The following is a 20,763-nucleotide window of genomic DNA, read 5'->3' as shown; positions in this document are numbered from 1 at the left end:
CATTCCTGCTGTTTCTTAATTACCCGCCGTGCTAGAATTCGAGGGGGAAAAATAATAATTAACTGTCAGACATACCTTTTTGTTGTGTTTGTGTATTCCAAAGGTAGAAAAGAGCCCAGAGGTGAATTAAAAATAGAAAAACTGCTTTTATTAATGGATTCATTCAGCTGAGTTTAAATAAAACTATGTGAGCAGAAGAAAGAGAAGAAAAGAAAAGAGAGAGCTAACTCTAGTCCAGTCTGTTTCCAAAGAAAACTCCACCCACATAAACTCTCTAGTAACTTATCATGTTTTAAGCCTTTAGGGTAGAGACCATCTCTTTTTCTCTTAGTCTCTCTTCAACAGAGTGCCAAACCTTCTGTCAGTGTTGAACAAATAATAATAATAATAACAGCCATTACATCATAAGAATAAACTCTTTGTGGCTGATTAAACCTTGAGGGCAAGGCCTCCTTGCCAGTTGTCTATGGGATCCCAAGTTTTAGAAATTAACCCTTTCACACCACAATGTCTACAATCACTTTTGAAAAACTCCAGGACATCAAAATGCATACATTTTTGACACCACAAAAGTATTTTGTCTACACTGGAAAAATTTACTTCCACACAAAATGGAAGCACAGCCCTTTTGCTTAAGCACCAACAAGGACTCGGTGTGGTAGGGTAGGAAAGAAGGGAGGGGGTAGAAAGGTCCTGTGTTTATGCTTCGGAATATAAGGAAATGTCTGTTTCAGGCAAACGGAATACTGAAGACGGTGTGTCGCGGAACAAGCACAGCTGAGTGTGAATTGAACTATGTCGGTCACCAAGAGTAGGTTTAGAAATAGAAATATGCCCTGGCTAGAGAAGTTAACATATACTTGTTCCCAATTCCAAGCATGAGTACTTCTGTTCTTATGGACTCTCCTCATCATTTGAGGGGAAGAAAATGTTACTTAGCAGAGGACATTATCTCCAGCTAAGTAACTCTCCTCTCTTGCTGGAACCTTTTAACCCTCTTACTTTTGGGACCACAGTCCTATTTGACCACTGACTCTATTTTTCTTCTGAAATAGATATGAAATTCCTATAAAAGCTAATGAGATTTATTTGAGAGTATAAGAAGGAAAGCAGTCCACTCTGCTCAGTTTTAAAAAAAGTTGAAAAAGCAGCTTTTGTTGGCAATATTCAAATTTATTAGTAGCTCTTATAAAATTGCCCCCAAGCCCCATATTGTATCCAATCTCAAGTTAAGAAGACTTTTCCTCCAAAGTGCAGTGAATCACTTTAATGTTGACTCTTGTGCAGCTTCACTCCACCTTCAAATGTAGCTAGTAAATTCAGCTTTACTACAGTACTATAAAAATTGGAAAGTACTATAATAGCATCTAAAAAATGAGCTGTTAGCACTACTTTAGAGAAAACCCTAAACCGAATACTAATGCAAAAACCTAATGACACTTTGCCTAGCTTCCAAAAGAGTTACAATAATTATTTTGCCATGATATGTAAGCTAAGCTAACCTGGAGGCTTATGACAACATTATCATACAGCATTCAGAGTAAGTCCCAAAGGGATGCCAATGTACTTTCCATCCATTTAAAAAATTTGGACAAATTATCAATTCACTGGAGCCTCACTATAACAATCTCCTCAGGGTCAATGCCACAGAACAGTTTTATGGGTGAATCCATTCAACTCTCGTGGATAGTATCTAAGAAGGATCTCACACACCAAGTTCTACTCAACAATGAAGAGCATTCTTGTAAGGTTTCAATGTCACATTTAGATAGGCAATAAGGCTTTCTTTCCATTCTTCTTTTCAAACCATTACAAGTTTTTTGACAGTTGTGAGGAAAACCAGGGTCAGATTTAGATATGATGTTTGAAAATTAGTGAAGATGAAACATTTCAGCACCAGACAAAAGCTCTGATTTTAAGAGTAGGTTTTTGCCTTCCCTGAAATGCCTCGCTGTGTATTTTTATGCCTGCAGATACTGGCGTATTTCATATTTAAGATTATGAAATACCAACCTATTTTGAAATTTTTTGAATCTTCAACTGCGCATGTGTCAAGTGCTTTATGACTATCACTGATAATTGAGCAATTAACTTGAAATTACCGAATGTGCTGGGGTAGCACAATATGTAGCATGCTACATGAAAGAATAAAGAACTCAGAAGCCTGGATCCCTGGGAGAGATTAATGAAGATTAAAAATAGACCAGAGCAATCATATTGGGTGACCCTTCCCTAATGGTCCCAGTACTCAATGGGTGCATCCTATGGTAGCCTAGTCCTTTCTTCAATGAAGCCATTCGAAGACATTGCAAATGACTACCAGAGCAATTCATTCTAGTGTCTACTGGAAAGGAAGCTTCTGTCTGCTCTTGTGCAATCCTCAGAGCTTAGCCTGAGAGGTAAGTAAGTGTGGGAGTTTCATTAGGCAACGAGCACAAAACAATTAGGTTAGAAATCCTGACAGGCAGATTCCCATAGTTGATGAGCTTGCAAAAAAAAATGAACTTTTAATTTTATTTTAAAGAGCCTGAAAAAGAAAACAGAGTCTAGAAGCTGGAAAAGCATTCCAGAGGACATTTATTTAGTCCATCCTCATGACAAAAGGCACATCTGCCTCAAACTGTGATAAAGAGATAAGCTCTATCTATCTGTCTTTTTCACTCCCAAGGAAGTAAATTTCACAGCCTTCCTCCAACCCTAATTCATCCTAAAGACTCACTAAGGCACAGAAGGTTTATAGGACAAAACAAAATTTACCAGAAGTAAATAGGGTATTCAAAATCAGTAACTGCCGTGTCAAATTGAAGAAGCTGTCAGGAATTTTTTTTTAATCACACAGAAAGCACATATGTAACACCCAAACATCTCTGGGAGATTAGGAAATGAGGTAGGCTATCAAATTGGGTACAAACTGGAAACAGAAAGGGAAGCCTAGACAGAAAGAACAAGTAGCCACAGACCCTAGTCTATAAAACCTAGATGCTTAAAATGTAATAGCTGTACACATTCAGATTAGCAAACTGCTTTCAATTAAAGTAGATTTCTGTGCCCAGTTCACAAATGTATAGTAGCTGTGTGTATTAATGTAGATACTTCAAATGTCAGTATATCTCTAATTAACATGAGCATACAACAGTAAAACTGAGAAGGCACAATTTTAAATTCCTTACATTCCCAGCATTAATGCTTTCATGGGGCAGTGCCCGTTGTCATGGAAAATGGCATTCAAGACCTATTTGTGGATTTTCACAGCTCATCTTTTTTATTTACCTGCTCTATGTCAAGATTATCCTAGAATAATATTTTGTAAAAGATGATGCACTAGGACCCACTTGTCTTTGGAATCATAGACTTTTCTCTGTGGAATTTTTTAAATGAATTTCTTTCCATCTTAAAACACAATTTCTAAAGTGAGGTTAATTTTATTTTTATATTTTAAAAATCCAGGCAATTTTTTAAAAGTTCAGTTGGAATGCATTTTGGCATGATTGTGGTCCGTGTGACTATATTGAGGGAAAAGAAAACAATTTATTAGAGAAGCTTTGTATCACAGTGAATAGAATGCTAGACTTAGGGAAGGCATAGGTTTGAATCTTGATTGGGACACTTACTAGCTTGGTGAGCCTGGGCAAGTCATTTAACCACCCAGCCTCAGCTTCCTCATCTAGAAAATGTAGGTAATAATAACAACTACCTCACAGGGTTGTTGTGAGGACCAAATGAAATATATCTGTCAAACCCTCTGTCAACCTTAAAGTGGTCAAAAAAATCTGTCAGCCTTAAAGTGGTATTCAAATATCTGCCGTTATCATCAATATTGTTATCATGAGATGAGATCGTATAGAGTATATGCTGGGGGAAGAACAGTATGATGCACAAGAGGTAGGGGACAGAAACAGTTTCAGAAAGAGAGCTGGAGATCTTGGCCTAAGACTGGGGCACATTCCAGTTAGCTTTGGAATAAAGCACCAAAATCCTGGGCAGAGGTCCTGCCAAGGACATTGAGGATGATATATAAAGATAAATGGGGGGTCTAAGCTAAGAAAAGGCTTTTTGAAGAGGAATCAGCCATTGAAATGCTAGAAGACACAGTTTAAGTCATTCTATAGAACCAGAATGTCTAATGACCTATAGAATGTTTTACTGATCACTTGTTGCTCCCATGAAAATGAATGAATGGGGCAAGACTGAGTGCTTGTGTTTTCACATACATAACTGAAGCATGTAGTCATTGACACATAGTCTACTGGCCCTTTAGCATTTTTTACATCCTGAGAGGGAAAGAAATTTTTTTTTAAGGAAAATGAAAAACTAGAATCAGGCATAGCTCCTGAAAAGATAGCCACTTCCCTCAGAATGTTTTCTTCTCCTGACCTGTGTAGTAGATTTGAGTTGCTAAGATGGCAATCAGTCCTCATACACCCTTGGTGTTGCCCATTCATTATAGATGTGCAAAACAATATCCCACATCCTTATCTCCTAGGCTAGCTTCTGCAGCCTTACTGAGAAACCTTCCTGTGACTCTGGGGTATAACTTTCTACCTTGGATCAGGTAGCAACTAAGCAGCTCCAGGCCACAGAAACTGAAGGCCCTAAAAAAGAAGCCACAGTCACTGATCCTTTCGGATTGTCTCCAACAGAGAGTAGATAAGAATTTCTATTGATGGAGCTGCCTCACCAGTCTGTGTCAGTGTCAGCCAGATCCCTCAGTGTCCGTGAGAGCTGAGAACTCTGGACAGTTCTGGGAGCCATGTTAATTTCATGTGGTTGGTTAATCTTAATGCTAGCCAGGTTGCTTTAAAACAAGGGTTCTTATCTTTTCTTGTATTATGGACCCCTTCCCAGATTTATATTTTAAATATATAAAATAAAATACTTAGAAATACAAAGGAAACATATTGAAGTACTGTTATCAAATTTTTTTTTCTCTAGGTAAGGAACCCTTGTGTTAAACTATCCTTTTCAATCCCCTTGATAAAAGGTTTTGTGATCAAGAAGTTGCCTCACTAACTCCTCAGTGCCCTGTCAGAAGAACACTAACATTTCTTCTCTGACATTAATATGGGGCTATTTTTATATTTAGAAAACAATTTTTTTATATTTCTGCCTCTTGGATAGCTACCACCCCAAGCATCCAGATGAAATCCACCTGAAGACTGAAAGAAACCAAGAACCATTCATCCCAAGAAGCCCCAGAATGACTGATTTGAATGTCTCCTTGCTGCTTTGAGTCTCTCAGCTATCAGGTCATGAGATAATTCCCAGAGATAGGACTCCACTTAACTCTAAGTCTGCCTTCTAAATTTTAGATCTAAGATATTATGTAGGAAGAAAAGGAGGAAGCTGGAAACACTATCCAGCCAGACTGCCTTTTAGGTGTCCACTCAAATGTCTTGATAAAAGGAATAATGAGGAATTTGTAAGCAAGTTACTAATGAAGACCATCTCAGCTGGAAAGCTGACGAATATTGTATCTTTTTAAAAGGATGAATTTGGCTCAAGACAAAACTGAATAAATATAAACTGGTAAAAACGTTATTGAATAAAGGTGCAAGAGAAAATGGAAAGAAGGTAGGGGACAGAGAGACAGAGGAGAGACAGAAATTGTATTTTTAAAAAGAAATCATGTAGACGAGGAAAGCATTTTCATTCAGTCAGATCTCTAAAACAGGATAAGCTCAAATCCTCAGAATTATCTGTTTCCAAGAAGAGCCCTTCAAAGATACTTTATCTACATTTATTTCTCCATCTACTTTGCCTCATAATCCCCGCCATGATACTGTGCACAAATTAAAAGCTTATTTTTAATCCAAATGCACCACACAGTTAATACAGCACTATGCTTCCCTCAAGAGTTGTGTCTTCAAATAATAAAATATAAGTAGTGAGTTTTTAGGGAAAAAAAATAACAGTAAGTACTTGTTAATTTCTAAAGTGCTCAAAACACCAACTTTGATTAAACCATTTTAAATTTTCTTATTTTAAAATATTGGCTCAAAATACTTAACACTAATGTGAAAAAATAAATCTTTCTCTGAATACATTTTGCTGCTTTATGCTTTAAAAGACTTAAGCACAAGTTCATAACTTGACTTTTTTAATATTATAGAGACAAGTCCTTTACTAAAAGAATTTTCTATTAAAGACCTTTTATAGCAGTGTACTAGTAGACTAAGTTTCCTGTAACTGCTGATGTCAATTTAAAAGAGCTTTCTTCAGCATCAATGCTCTTCTTCCAACTACGTACACACATTAATTTAGCATATCTTAATTTCAAAATGCCTGAACACATAAATATTATATGTTTTGTATACTTATGTGTACAGATATTTCCTTTGATATACTACTTTTGCCAAAAGCACTTTTACATAAATGAACACATATGAAAATGTAAGAAAGGCAATGTCACAGTGCATAGAAGGCCAGTTTGGGAGTCCTGAAAGCCTGGCCTCTAACAATGATCACTGGTAAGTCACCTAACCTTGAAGTATCCCAGTAAATATTCTAAAACTCTAAGCTATAGATGAGTTGTCTCTGTATCAGTGGGTGTAGTTTCCACACCCAGAGTTCTCTATACAAATGAAATCACACATATGGACACATACCTTCTTACCCCAAAAAAATGGAAAAAAGAAAAGAAAATCTGAATCACATTAATGGATTATTGAAAGTTATCTGATTTTTTTATGTTAAATGTATCCTCTTAATAAGAAACATAGAAAACTGAATCATCTTTCTACCCCTCAGATAATTGTGTTTTAAATCTGTTGTTGAGGGGTGGCTAGGTGGCAAAGTGAATATAACACTGGCCCTAGAGTCAGGAGGACCTGAGTTCAAATATGGCCTCAGACCCTTAACTAACTGTGTGACCTTGGGCAAGTCACTTAACCCAATTGCCCTGCCTTCCCCCCTCCAAAAAAAAAATCTGTTCAGCTATGAAGAAGTTAGAAGCACTACAGTTTAGATAGCAAAATATTCATCCATCTTGATCTCCATGGTACAAGAACATGATGTACTAAAGACACATTAACAATTGCATTATCTCAGTGGGATGCAATGAACAATGACATGTTTTAACCTTCAAGACAAGATTACCAAAGACCAACAGACTTCAGACTTCAATAAGGTAAATTGGTAGTGTGATGGAAAGTCCAGCCATTTTGAGAAAATCCTTTCCTAAAAATGAGCTTTGGTTCCAAGTGGTAGGAAATTAACCTTTTAATGTATTATGATGTGGCCTGCTCCAGGGAAGCTCACTGAAAAGGAGTAAAAAACCTAAGCGTTTTCTATGTACACTACTCCACCCAAGGAAATAAAATTTCTCTCTGAGTGAGAATTGCCATTTTGCTCCCACAATTCCAAAACCTCCCAATTAGTCATATAAAACCTCTTCTTCCTGAAGACAGCTTTCATTTAAAAGGCATTAGGTGGCATTCAGCATTATGCTTGTCTACAACTTAAAAACCATTTCACATCAAAGAAAGGAAGGAAATAAAACCAATACTTACAAATACACAAGAAAATCAGCCCCAGCACCCAGAAATCACTGATAAGTTGCTTTTGAATTCATGAAAGTGACCTGAAAATTTAGACAGAGAAAAAAACAAAGTGAAAAAAAGGGAAAGAAATCAGTAGCAGTCACATGTTTTGTTAAAGAAGAAATGCACTTTCTGACTACAAATTAAACTATTTTCAACTCACTGTTGTCGCCATTTGATCTGACAATTTTTTTTCCAGGAAGTTAAAACCATGAGAAACAATTATTTCATTGTTCTACATCTAAGAACACAATATCCCCATCTATTATGGCTTTTTTTCTTTTTCTAACAAACTGTCAGTAGTATAAGTGGTGTTCTATTTTTTTTAATAAGGAAAAATGAAACGATTTTTAAAACACCTTAAAGGATCAAAGATTATTTTCAAAAAATATCTTTAATTTATTACTCCTGCAAGTTAAAACTCAATTGGATTAATAGAATGACTTGGTGTGTTCATTGGGAGTATGTCTTAAGTGGAATTTATACAATAAGAAAGACTGAACTTTTTGTTCTACCTTAGGTCCAAATCTCATTTAGAAACTCAGGGGAAGTACAAGGCATTCTGTATGAGGCACGATTCAATCCAACATTCTTTTCCCTGCATACCCCTCGGTTCTGGCTGAAAAGGTAACAGATGCAACTCAAACCCACAGAGCTAGCCTTATAAAATTCTTTAACTAGCACAATGAGTCACTTTATGCCTCTAAATACCCATGGTTTCCTCTCTCCAGAACCCCCATGCATTAGAAGGTAGTTTGGTAGTTTATTTTTATTGTTTGGTCTAAATACAGCACATTTTTAGTTCAGTGAAAACAAAGGAACTTTGTTGCAAGGGCTGTGTTTTCTTTCCAAAATGTGGGGATGGATATGGGTAAGGTTCAACTGAAAATAATAATGGTGCTTGGACTACCACTAATTTAGGTCGGAATCTTTTCGCGATTCTGGGGATTATCTCAAGTCAATTTTCATTTTCACAAAATAGCCAGCACATATTTTCCTTAGTTAGACCTAACCAAATTAAAATCACAATCATTTTGGTAAAATGTATTTTTGTCCAATATCAACTGTAAGAATCATTGTCCCAGCTTTTTTCTATAGCAAAATGACTTCCACAGTCCAAATGTCACTATCTAAAGCATGGAAGTGGAGGAGGGGGCAGAGTTAAAGTCATTATTTGACTCATTTCAGGTCCTTCTCTCCATACATTTTCTTTTGCCTTAATTACCCAGATCATTGATTTGGGTTTTGGGCTTACTTTGCTAATAGAGGTCTGATCATTTCAAGAAACTTGGTTATAGATGTTTAACATACTTATAGTAGTCCTCCACATAAAAGCTGGAGTGGGCCCCTAAGACTGAGGCCTCCCCACCAAAGTCTAACCCCTTCTTACTCTGAGATACTAGACCACCAGCTCTCCTGGATTCTGCAGTTCTGAGAGCATCTAGCCAGATGGAATTTGATGACTATATTCAGTGTAGATTTACTCATATCCTTCCTTCTCTCCTGGCTCTCAGGACTTCTGGGATCCAGGAAACTGATTGTGTCATAGTCATCATCATCATCATAGGATCATAGGTTTAGAGGTAAAAAGTCATTGGAAGTCAATTAGTTCAACCCTCTCCTTTTCCACATGAGTTAACAGAGACCTAGAGAGGTTAACAAGTTACATTTATATAGCACGTTAAGGTTTACAAGGCACTTTCCTAATAGCCTTGTGTGGCATATAGGATAAGTATTATTCCCATTTTACAGATGAAGAAAATAAGATTCAGAGAAACTGAGTGACTTGACTAACTAGTCATACAACTAGAAATTGGAAGAGCCAAGACAAAACTAGCCTTCAGACTTCCAAAACTGACCATCCTGTGCTCATTGTCAAAAACAAGTCACTAGGATTAGCTATGACATAGACAATTCTCATAAGTCAGCCACCACTGAGTTGTGCCACACAGTTTCTTGCCCCATCATCCTGACCCCTCTACACCAATACAAAATCAACAACCTCATTTGCCACATCAACAAAGTATTTTTATATGTATTTGCAGAAACTTGAAGCTCATTATCAACACATCTGTGCCATCAGAGCACTTTGAAGCAACCAATTAAATAAGTTCTGTAGTTCTTTGAGATCATATTAATTAATTTGAAAGGGGATAATAACATAATGGAATCTTAAGGATGAAGGGAACTTAGTGGTCATCGGATCCAATCCCTCATGTGGTGCAGAAACCCCTGCCAAATATCTCAGACAAGATGTCTTTTGGCCTCTTTTTTGAACACTTTCATTGACAATCCTTCTTCACTTTGAACCAAAATCTGCCTCCTTGACACTTATGCTCATAGTCCTTAGTTCTGCCCTCACTAGAACAAGCCTGATGTCTTTTCCACACATCAATCCTACAAAGACTTAAAGGTTTCCCCTGACTCTTGTCTCCTCCAGGTTCAACACCTTCAAATCCTTCACATTTTATACTTTTTGCCCTCAATGAATTATCATCACAGGAAGAAACAAGCATCAACTTGCACATAGTAGATACCAAATAAATAGTTGGTTATTTTTTTAAACAGACTGGTCAGCAATAACTAATGTCCCAATGTCGATGAAAACTTTGTTCGTTTTAGTTAACAGACACGCAATAAGTCTACCTATCTGTGTTGTCTCACTTAAAAATCACATTGGATACTCTGAGTCTCAGTTGATGTGTTGGTTATTTTTACTGAACTGCCTTTTTTTCTCTTTTTAAATTCTTTGTTTACAAGAGACAGCTCTCTAAGTAGGGGAAAGGGAATGAATGGCTATATTTGGAGATAATCATAAAAATGAAAGATATTAATTAAAAACAGTTTCAAAGAAAATTCAGCTTAAGAATAATCATATTAGAAAACAATATTATTAGCACTACAGAATCACAAGATTCTCAGAAGCTCAGAGACAGACGGACCCTCAGAGATTACCTCATCCAGCCTGTAGTTGACAAAGAATCCATTCCGTCCACAATATCTCCCACAGGTGGTCAATCAGCTGTTGACTAAAGACCTTGGATGAAGAAGAAACTGCTGCTGCTAGGGGCAGACCATTTCATTTGGGGATACCTCTCACTATTAGTAAAGTATTTTCTTATCGGAGGCCAAAATCTATTTCTTGGCCATTTCCATCAACTGCTCCCAGTTCTGCCTTCTGTGACCAAATAGAACAAATCTAATCCCTATTCTAATTGGAAGTCCTTAAAGTACTTGAATACCAGCTATAATGTCTGCCCCATAAGCCTTCTCTGGACTAAATATCCATGATTCTTTCAACTAGTTCTCATATGGCATGACTTTGACATAACTCCATCCCCCATTGCCTGCCTGATCACCCTTCAGTTCTAATATAGTATGTTTTTAAGTCCTCTTACCATCCTTGTCACCTTCCAATTTATCAGCACCTCTCCTAAAAAGTGGCAAGCAGACCTGAGCACAATTCCAGACATGATGATCTGATCAGGGCAGAATAATATGAGACAGAGATGAGAAGGGAGTGCTTTCTAAGTATGGGTGTAATATTTCTAAGAGGTAGAATTGAGGAGGGAGTGTATTTTAGGCAGAAAGATCTGCTTTGTGAATGCATAGTTATATCTAATCTGATGAATGGTCAGCACTCTAGTTTGGCTCAAATGTGGGGTTTATTGAGGAGAATAGTATGAAAAAAGACTGGAAAGGTTAGTGGGAACCAGGTGTGTAGGCCTTCAGTTCCAGGCTAAGGTGGTTGTATTTTACCTTACAGGTATGGGAAGTCAGTGATGGTTTTTGAGCAGAAGTACCATGGTTAACCCTACCAAGGTTCTGCCTCTCTTAATGCTGCCTAAGCCTGAATGGGCTTTTTTGAGAACCATGGCATTCTTCTGACTTCCAATGAGATTCCAGTCCACTATAACCCCTAGATCTTTTTTATATGTGCTGGCTGATATCTAGTTATGCTTCCCCCATCTGGCACTTGTGAGTTTTTAACCCAAGTGTAAGTACAGAAGCAGCCCCAAATCCCAATTTATCAGGATGTTTTTTGGACCCTGACTCTGTCATTCAATGTGTTAACTAGCTATCCCTCACAGTTTTGTGCCATCTGCAAATCTGATAAATATGTCATTGATGCCTACATCTAAGTCATTTATGAGAAGGTTAAACAGTTGATCCCTAGGGAGACCTATTAGAAACACCTTCCAAGGTGACATGGAGCTGCTAATCATGTCTATGCCAATGACTCTCGGATCTACGTATATACGCGATCCTAATCTCCCTTCTAAATCCTAGGCCCATCTCACCCACAGCCAAGGAGTGTATCTTCAGCAGGATAAATTCAATGTGTCCAAAACAAAACTCATCTTTTCCCCTATATCTGCCCCTCCTCCACATTCCTCTATTTCTTTTGAAATTCTTTCAATCATCCAGTTTGTCAACCTTGGCATCAGTCCTGAATCTTCCCTCTCCCTCATCTTCCTCATCCAATCAACTGCTAGATCTTATCAATTCTACCTCCTCACCATCTCTTGTATTCATTCCGTTCTCTCCCACTCACTGGCCACTGTCACCTCCTAACTGTACTGTGGGTTAAAAGCCTCTTGCTTGGTAACCCTGATTCTCATCTCTCTTCTTTTCTAATTCATCCTCCTCACAGCTGCCAAATTAACCTTCCTAAGGCAGAAGGCTGATAATGGTACTTCTTCAGCTCAAAAACCATCACTGGCTCCCCATGACTGTAAGGTAAAATACAAACTCCTTGTGGCTTTTGTTTGTCCTTCATTTTCTAAGAATACTAATGACATCACAGGGTTATGTCTTGACTCTTGACAAACTCCCTACCCTGGAATTGAAAACCCTCCACAATCTGGTCACCACTTACTTTCCATTCTTTTTCATACTATTCCCCTTTACAGACCCCACATTTGTATCAAGCTAGAGTATTAACCATTCATCAAATTCAATATAGCTACTCCCTCTGTACATTCACAAAGCAGACTTTTCTGCCTAAAACACATTCCCTTCTCATCTCCACCTCTTAGAAACCTGTCTGTCCCCTGTACTTGGAAGACACTCCCTCCTCATCTCTGTCTTTCAGGGTCCATCTTCTTTCAAGGCTCAGTTCAGGCACTACCTCTTCTGTGAAGCCTTCCCAGATCCCCTCTCCTCCCACCCAGCTGTTGGTATTCTCTATTGAATTTACTTTGTGCTCTACTATCATCTGTATATATATATATATATGTGTGTGTGTGTGTGTGTGTGTGTGTGTGTGTGTTATACCTCCCCGCACACACACACAATAGCATCTAAATTTCTTGAGGACTGGGATAGTTTGAGTTTTATCCTTGCATCCCCACTGCCTAGGATGGTACTTAGTCAATGCTTATGGAAGTAAAGTGAATTATTGTTCTTTGGTCAAGTCTTTCAGCCAGTTCTAACTACACGATTGTTAAGTCCAGTTCTCTCAATTTTGTCCAAAGGATAGGATGAGAGACATGGTACCCTCAGCACATGCTTTGATGAAATCATATAATCATCTATTTTCAGAGCCAAAAGACACTTTAGAGTGAGTGACTTGCTCAAACTCACACAGTTAGCGACAGGGATGAAATTTGAACCCAGGTTCTCGAGTGTCAAATCCAAAGGTTTTTCCACTGAACCAATATGCAAAGAAATAAAATAATAATGACAATACAAATGTATTCATTAAGTATTTTATTGTTAGAAAGTGCCATGCAAATATCATGTCATTTGATCTTTACAGTATCCTTAATAGATAGGCATAGCAAGCATTATTTTCCCCATTTTATAGATGAAAGGGCAAGTGATTTGCCCAAGGCCAAACAATAAATGGCAAAGCCAGAACAAATATAGTTTAAAGAATAGTACCTCAGGTACAGAATTTAGGAACAAAGTAGTAATTCTTCATGTTGGTTTAAGCAATTAGGAGTGAAAGTTTACACCCACTATACCAATGTTCAAGTACTATTTTAATGACTGGAAAAGCTGAGACCGTGGAAGACAGTACAGAAAATGTCAGTGTTCACCTTGAAGCTCCAGGCAGCAGCACCAGTGAGAAGGCAGAGAAGGGAAATACCTGCCCAGTGACCCTGAGACAATCAAGGCCTGTTGTCCAAATAACACCTCAGAACTGGGAATTGGCTGCAGGCTGCCCCATTACATACTTAGTCAGGCTGAAAACAAAATCAATGGTCCAGCCAATTCCAGGTTATTGTCTCTGACCATATGGGTGACATTGTTCAGACCACATCACGTCTCCAAACTATTTTTACCTGCCCTTGATTTTTCGAAATTAAAAAGTACATCACTTATGACACATTGAAAGGAAGTCAACCAAATCAGTAGTAATAGACCATTAGTCTGGCAGCAAAACCAGAATATTAACATTAATGAACAAAACCCAAACCTAATTGAGGCGTACGCTTGCTTACTTACAGGACAAATTCAAACATGTGCTTTGACAGTAAGTGAAGGAAACAAACAGATTTTGTTAAAGCGTGTCCCACTCTTCCAGGCAGAGGTCCTGGATCAAAGGTAAACAACATGGCAAATACACAAACACAGCCACTCCCAATAATTAGGTCTTAAAGATTCCAAGCTAAGTTTTTTGATCCTGCTCAAAAGCTCTGCCTCTAAACAATCCCCTTTCTCTTTTTTACTTAATTTGTTCAGTTTAAAAAAACCCAACAAACAATAAAGTGACTCCAAAAGGAGCTGGAATAAGAATTTTTCCCCTCCCTCTCAAACTGAAAGTGCTAACAATGCATGTTTAAAACTCAAGTATTCAACAGCATTTAGTTTATTTGTATTGATTCAATGAGGTTGCACACACTGAGCCAGCAAGCTGGAAAAACTGGCTTCAAAGCATATTCCCACCCACCTTTCAAAATGATAGCAAAACCTGGCCATCTAGATATCAAAGGAAGGAAACCAGAAAGGTTTTAGAAAATCAGCCTGCATGCAAATTTAGATATGTTTTCTTTGAGATGTATTTTCATATATAAAACTATTTTCCCCAAAAGCTGCATCAAGGAGAGAAGCTCTTTTCTCACTACCATTATTACTCAGACTGGTAAGAACTTTATTTTGCCAAACAGCAAATGAAACTAGAAACTCTCTAGTTCTGATCCCATTTTCCCTTAATGACTAAGGAATTTTAAAGTTACTAAAAAACTAAATTGCACATAGTTTTTCTTTCCAAGCCAACACTGTAAAGAGTTGAACATAAAATTTGACATTTTTAACTTTCAAAGTAATTTGGCTAATATTTTTTAAAGAATCCATATTGCTGACCACCAAATTCACTGGCAATAGAATGAAAATGAAGACTTGGTAACTTTCAAGACAAAATGTGGGAGTATTTCTTAGCCAAAGAGAATGGCCTATAACTCATCCAACACTTTGTTTCTAGACAAGATAAAATCTGAATGGTCAAAAGAAACAGGTATCCTTCCTATTCTTAAAGATCCCCAGAATAGAGCAATTTGGAACTGTGCCCAAAGGGCTATAAAAAAGTGCATATCCTTTGATCTAGCAATACCACTGCTAGGTCTGTATCCCAAAGAGATCATAAAAATGAGAAAAGGACCCACGTGTACAAAAATATTTATAGCACCTCTTTTTTGTGGTGGCCAAGAATTGGAAATTGAGGGGATGCCCATCAACTGGAGAATGGCTGAGCATGTTGCGGTAAATGAATGTAATGGAATGCTATTGTGCTATAAAATTTGATGAACAAGTGGATTTCAGAAAAACCTGGAAAGATCTACATGAACTGATGCTGAGTGAAGTGAGCATAACCAAGAGAACATTGTACACAGTAACAGCAACATTATTTGATGATCAACTAGGATAGACTTAGCTCTCTTCAGCAATACAGTGATCCAAGACAATTCCAAAAGACTCATAATGGACAATGGTATCCAGATCTAGCAAAAGATTAAAGCATGCTATTTTCACTTTTTTTTCTTTCTCATGACTTTTCTCTTTTGTTCTTATTCTTCTTTCATAACATAACTAATATGGAAATACATTGATCATGACTGTATATATATAAACTATATCAGATAACTTGCCATCCTGGGGTGGAGGAAGGGAAGGAAGGGAGAAAAATTTGGAATTCAAAATCTTATAAAAATGAATGTTGAAAACTAAAAAAGAAAGAAAAAAGGATGTTATGTATGTATGTATGATCTCCAGAATTCTGTGAAGTTCAAGGCCCAAACAAGATGTTCAAAGAATTCTGTCCAGATCACAGGAGACAACAATCCCAATGTAGCAAGTGGTTAATATATGTCTAGAGGCTGTATTAAGTTCTAAGAAAGACAATTTAGAAGTGACAAACTACGATGTCCGGAAGGAGAACGAACAGGATAGTGAGGGTCGAGAAACTAGATTAGACCAGCAGCAATTGGAGGAACTTCAGAGCAGAAAAGAACTTTGTACATCACAAACTACAACACCTTGATTTTACATGTGAGATAACAAGATAGAAAAATAAACTATACTAGTTCTAGAAGTCAGAACTGGGGGGAGGGGGGAGTAAGAACTGGATATTACAGGGAGACAGTTTCCAGTTTTGTAAGAGGGGATTTTCTAACACCTAGAATTGTCCCACAATAGAACAGGACATCTCTAGGGGCAGTGAGCTCTCTCCCACTAGAGGTGTTCCACAAAAAATGGATGAATATTCCTGATGGGTGCTGGAGAAGAGATTCTTGCATTGAGAAGGAACATGAACTAATTAACCTCTAAGATCCCTTCCAAATCAAATTCTATGACTCATTCCCACTATTAGAGAGTTTTTTCTAAAGAAAATACCTATCCCATGGGAAAGAGGTCTTTGACCATACAAGGAAAAAAGAAAGTCATAAAATATAAAATGCACAATTTTAATTGAATAAAATTGAAAAATTTTTTTAGCAAAATTGACAGTTAAAATTAGAAGGGAAATAGTTAACTGGGAAAAATCTTTACAGCAAGTTTCCATGATAAGGACCTAATATCCAAAATATATAAGAAACTGACTGATGTATACATATATGTATAAGTATGTATGTATGTATGTATATAATAACCATTTCCCAAAAGATATATTGTCCAAGGATATAAATAAGCAGTTCTTGAAGGAAGAAATCTAAGCTATCAACACACAAATAAAAAATCTAAATTACTAATAACAGAAAAATGCTAACTAAAACAACTTTGAGGGTACATATCAACATATATCAAATTAGAAAAGAAGACAAGAAACTAAAATGACAATTATTTGGGGAAGGGGAGGAATGTCTAAAAACAGAAATTACTGGTAAAACTGTAAATTGGTTCTGTCATTCTGGAAAGGAATTTGGAATGTCACCCAAAAGTCACTAAAACATGAATACCCTTTGACTCACTAATGTCATTACTAAGCTTTTACAAAAAAAAAAGATCCAAGAAAGAAAAAAAAAGATTCATATGTACAAAAATATTTATAGGTGAATGTTTGGTCATTGCAAAGAACTAGAAGCAAGAGGGTTTCCCATTAAATGAGCAATGGCTGAACAAGTTATAGTGTATTAACATCATGGAATGTCATTATACCATAAAAAATGACAAAATGAACAATTTCAGGGAAACCTGAGAAGACTAGTATGAACTGATACAGAGTGAAGGGAACAGCACTAGAAGAACAAACTATATAATAATAACGTTGTAGTGAAAACAATTTTGAAAGATTGAAGAATCAGTGCAATAACCAACTACAACTCCAGAGGACCAGTGATGAATCCCTCTACCTACAGCCTGACAGAGGAATGATAAGCTCAAGGTGTTGAATGAGACGTGCATTTTTGGACATGGCAAATATTTGTATTTGTTGTGTTTATCTATGCTTATTTGTTATAAGGATTCTATGTTTTCCTTTTTTTTCCCATGGGGTGAGGAAACTTTGGTGAAGAGAACAGGAGCTACTGATAATGTTACCCAAAAGAAGAAAGAAAAGAGGGTCACAGAAGTATTTTTAAATACACAGAACAGAACAAAAGGAAGTTCAGAAGGAAACACAGAGGAACAGAACTATTTCAAAAGTGATTTGTTGAATTTAATATATACTTTTTAAACAAACAAGTTATGCATAATGGAGATTTGTGGTAGAGCTTTTTTCTGTTCTACTTTCCACATGGAAATGTTCGTTTTTGTGTGTCTGCTAAGTTTAGGGTAAAAAATAAAATTTATTTTAACGAAGTTTTTTTTTTTCTACACCATCAGAGTCTGTTGTTAGCATCCAAGTTCATTCTGATTAATGAGGGATAGGCAAAGTACAAATTTCAAAGCACTGCTTATTCCTTCCATATATCTCCACTCTTCAAAATTTTTCTACAAACTATGATTCCAGATTGATTTCATCTTGATTTACTTTTCCTTGGACTGGCCCACTTATTATTCCTCAATCACAAGATTCCTTTTTCTTCCTCAATGTCTTTGCAATATGCCTAGAATACTTCCTCCTCCAGACTTCCAACTCCTGTGATCCTTAGCTCCCTGCAGGCCTCAGATCAAATCCCACATTCTATACAAAGCCTTTCTTCGTCTCTCTAACACCCTCCCCTAATTATTAGTGTACCTGATCCCAAAATGACCTTGTATAGATTTTGTATTGATTTATCTGTGTACATGCTGTCTTCTCTGTAGAGATGTTCAAACTCATTGTAGAATGTAAACTCCATGGAAAGCTGTTGGAAGCTTTTTGTCTTTGTATCTTCAATTCATAGCATAGCGTCTTGCTTGTAGTAGGCATTTAACTGCATTCTGCTGGGTTTCACTGAATTACTGTAAGTCAGGTTCTGGGAAGGCATCATTAGTGCTTCTCTTTGGGACACCTGCCCTGCCTCCACCAATGGACAAACTGAAATGTCAGTCTTGGAGACACAAGAAAGACTGTAGCAGTTGTGAATCTTTCACAAGTTCAATAACCATTGCACTTTTAGGACAGAGGCTCAGATCAGAGGGCCTGGTCAACACAAGAAAAATAAGATTCATTTCTTAGAACAAGATAAAGTAACTTATTAGCTCCTATCATTGTGGGATATGATCAAAATACGCATCACTCGGAGATACCATGTGATTTGGTTGTGTATGCATGAGTTAGCATGCATATGGTGTTGTGTGTGTGTGTGTTTAATGTTGGATGTGTTTCTGTTTGTTTGTTTGTTTGTTTGTTTGTTTTGGAGAGGAGGGGTAGGACGTTAAACAAAAGGCAATAATACCTTACATCTTACAGTCCTGGCTACAGAGCATAGACAAACTCTTTGTGTCCTAATCTGCATAAATTAAACCATACTCTTATTAGTAGACTAAGGGAAAGGAACCCTCAGGCACCCAAGGTCAAGCCTCTGGAAACTCCATAATTCTGATTGCTCCTCTCTCCTTTTTCTTTTATTTTAAACTTTTTGAAATATATTTTTACATTTTTTGGTCAAGACTGTTATTTCATTGGTATGGGCAATGTCTATGCCCTCCATCAATTTGGAGGCAGCTCTTTCTCACTTTAGAGTCTGAGAGATTTGACTTGTTAAATGGAGTTAAAGGACTTAAGGAGTTAAATCCTTTAAAGGAGTTAAATGACTTGTCCAAGGACATATGCAGCCAGGTCTTCCCAATTTTCAGAGAAGGCTGTTTCTACACTGCTGCCTGTATTTTCATGAGACTTTTAAATGATATGGAAACATTTGGAAGACTTCTTTAATAATTAAAAGTTTCTATTATTATGAACCCTTAACAAAAGCAAGAATAGATATATTATTGAAGATGTTGAAGCCTAGAAAAGGATAAAACTATTAATTACTGAAAGTATATTTTTAAATTTAGTTATTTTTTCCACCAATCACCCAAGACTTATGGAGTACTCATGGAGCTGTGGCAGTAAACTAGGACCCCTAGAGACAATGTGGAACAATAGAGCACTTTCACAGGAGCATTACAGTGTTGCATACAACCTGGATTAGTAAATTAGCAGCAAAATAGGTTATTACAATGTCAACATTTGCAAGATCGGAGAGAAGCCAGAAGAAGATGCCTGTTGCTGCCCAGCGAAGCAATGACACAACACCTGACATGTTATCGCTGAAGAAACCTTCAGTCCACTTGTTTTTCTTAACCAACCATTGTTTCACTTGAGTTAAATGGTAGAAAAATAAGTGAGACAGACGTCCACTTTTCATTGTGTTTTGCTGCTCTAGCTGTAGGGGAACAGCATAGAAAGATTCTAAATTAAAGTCTCAGGCTTATGATTCTTAAAGGTGGTTACAGTTTAATAGTCTCCACCTTTCAAAATTCTTCTTGCTACTGCACCCTCAAATCCTTAGTCATGATTATTGAGCTCAATTATCATGCTCTGTAACTTAAAGCATCAGGCAAGCAACCTCAAAAAGACTTACATGAGCTGACACCACCTGTTGTGCAAATATATACTCAGACAATTATTCAAACACACTCTGAATTATCAGCTGGATACAGACCAGAACAGTTTAGTAGGAGAAGGCAGAGCCAACATGGTACCATACCAGAAATTAAGGTAGAAGCAAAGACAGACAATGCTGAAAGAGGGGAAAATATTAGAATTCAGTCAATTCCACTCAGAACCAACAGAACTTCATAAATGATCTAACAGTGAATCAGGGATCCAGAGTAAATCATAACTAGTCCCACCAGTGCCATCAGCTGATGTACATCATTTAATCTGTGAAAGAGAAGACTTGGGGAAAGAAATGATAGCTGTCTTCAAGAAATGTGAAGGACTGTCAGCTAGAAAACAGTTTACACTTATTCTGTTTGGTCTCAGAAAGGCAAAACTAGGAATAATGGGAAAAAATTAAGAAGAGACAAATTTCTGCTTGAGTTAAGGAAAAAATTCCTAAAAAAATAAAGCTATCCAAAAGTGGAATGGGATGCCTGTGGGATAGTGGGCTCCTCCTAACTGGAGATCTTCAACCTCCTAACTGGATATCAGCCCGAGGCTCTGCAGTAAAGGAGATTCCTTACAGATATTTTCAGATGGAAATAAATGGCCTCTGAGGTCTCTTACAATTCTGAGACCCTGTAATTCTCAATCCTTTGTCTAAACCTCAATGTACCTTACCCATCATGATCATAAGGTATTGGATTTGGTGAAGAAGAAGAAGGAAGAAGAAGAAGAAGAAGAAGAAGAAGAAGAAGAAGAAGAAGAAGA

At 37.1% G+C, this 20,763-nt stretch overlaps 2 protein-coding genes across 28 annotated transcripts in view; one reads left to right on the top strand and one right to left on the bottom strand.

Annotated features, from left to right (window-relative positions):
• CUNH11orf58 (chromosome unknown C11orf58 homolog) overlaps positions 1 to 20,763 on the top strand; it is a 408,817-nt gene that overhangs the window by 175,837 nt on the left and 212,217 nt on the right. The gene's annotated exons all lie outside the window — the stretch shown is intronic.
• SOX6 (SRY-box transcription factor 6) overlaps positions 1 to 20,763 on the bottom strand; it is a 672,513-nt gene that overhangs the window by 539,375 nt on the left and 112,375 nt on the right. For 10 of the 27 annotated variants that reach the window (XM_069091130.1, XM_069091129.1, XM_069091127.1 and 7 more), the window contains one exon: positions 7,509 to 7,579. The exons of the other annotated variants lie outside the window; for them this stretch is intronic. The gene's annotated coding sequence lies outside the window, so the exon portion shown is untranslated. The remainder of the gene's footprint in view (positions 1 to 7,508; positions 7,580 to 20,763) is intronic. 27 annotated transcript variants of the gene reach the window in all.

Source organism: Petaurus breviceps, unplaced genomic scaffold, assembly GCF_028583685.1.
Source record: "Petaurus breviceps papuanus isolate PSGF00001 unplaced genomic scaffold, PetGlider_PUasm1.0 188, whole genome shotgun sequence".
Classification (NCBI taxonomy): domain Eukaryota; kingdom Metazoa; phylum Chordata; class Mammalia; order Diprotodontia; family Petauridae; genus Petaurus; species Petaurus breviceps.
Note: the sequence above shows the minus strand (reverse complement) of the source record. Positions and strands in the feature narration are given on the sequence as shown.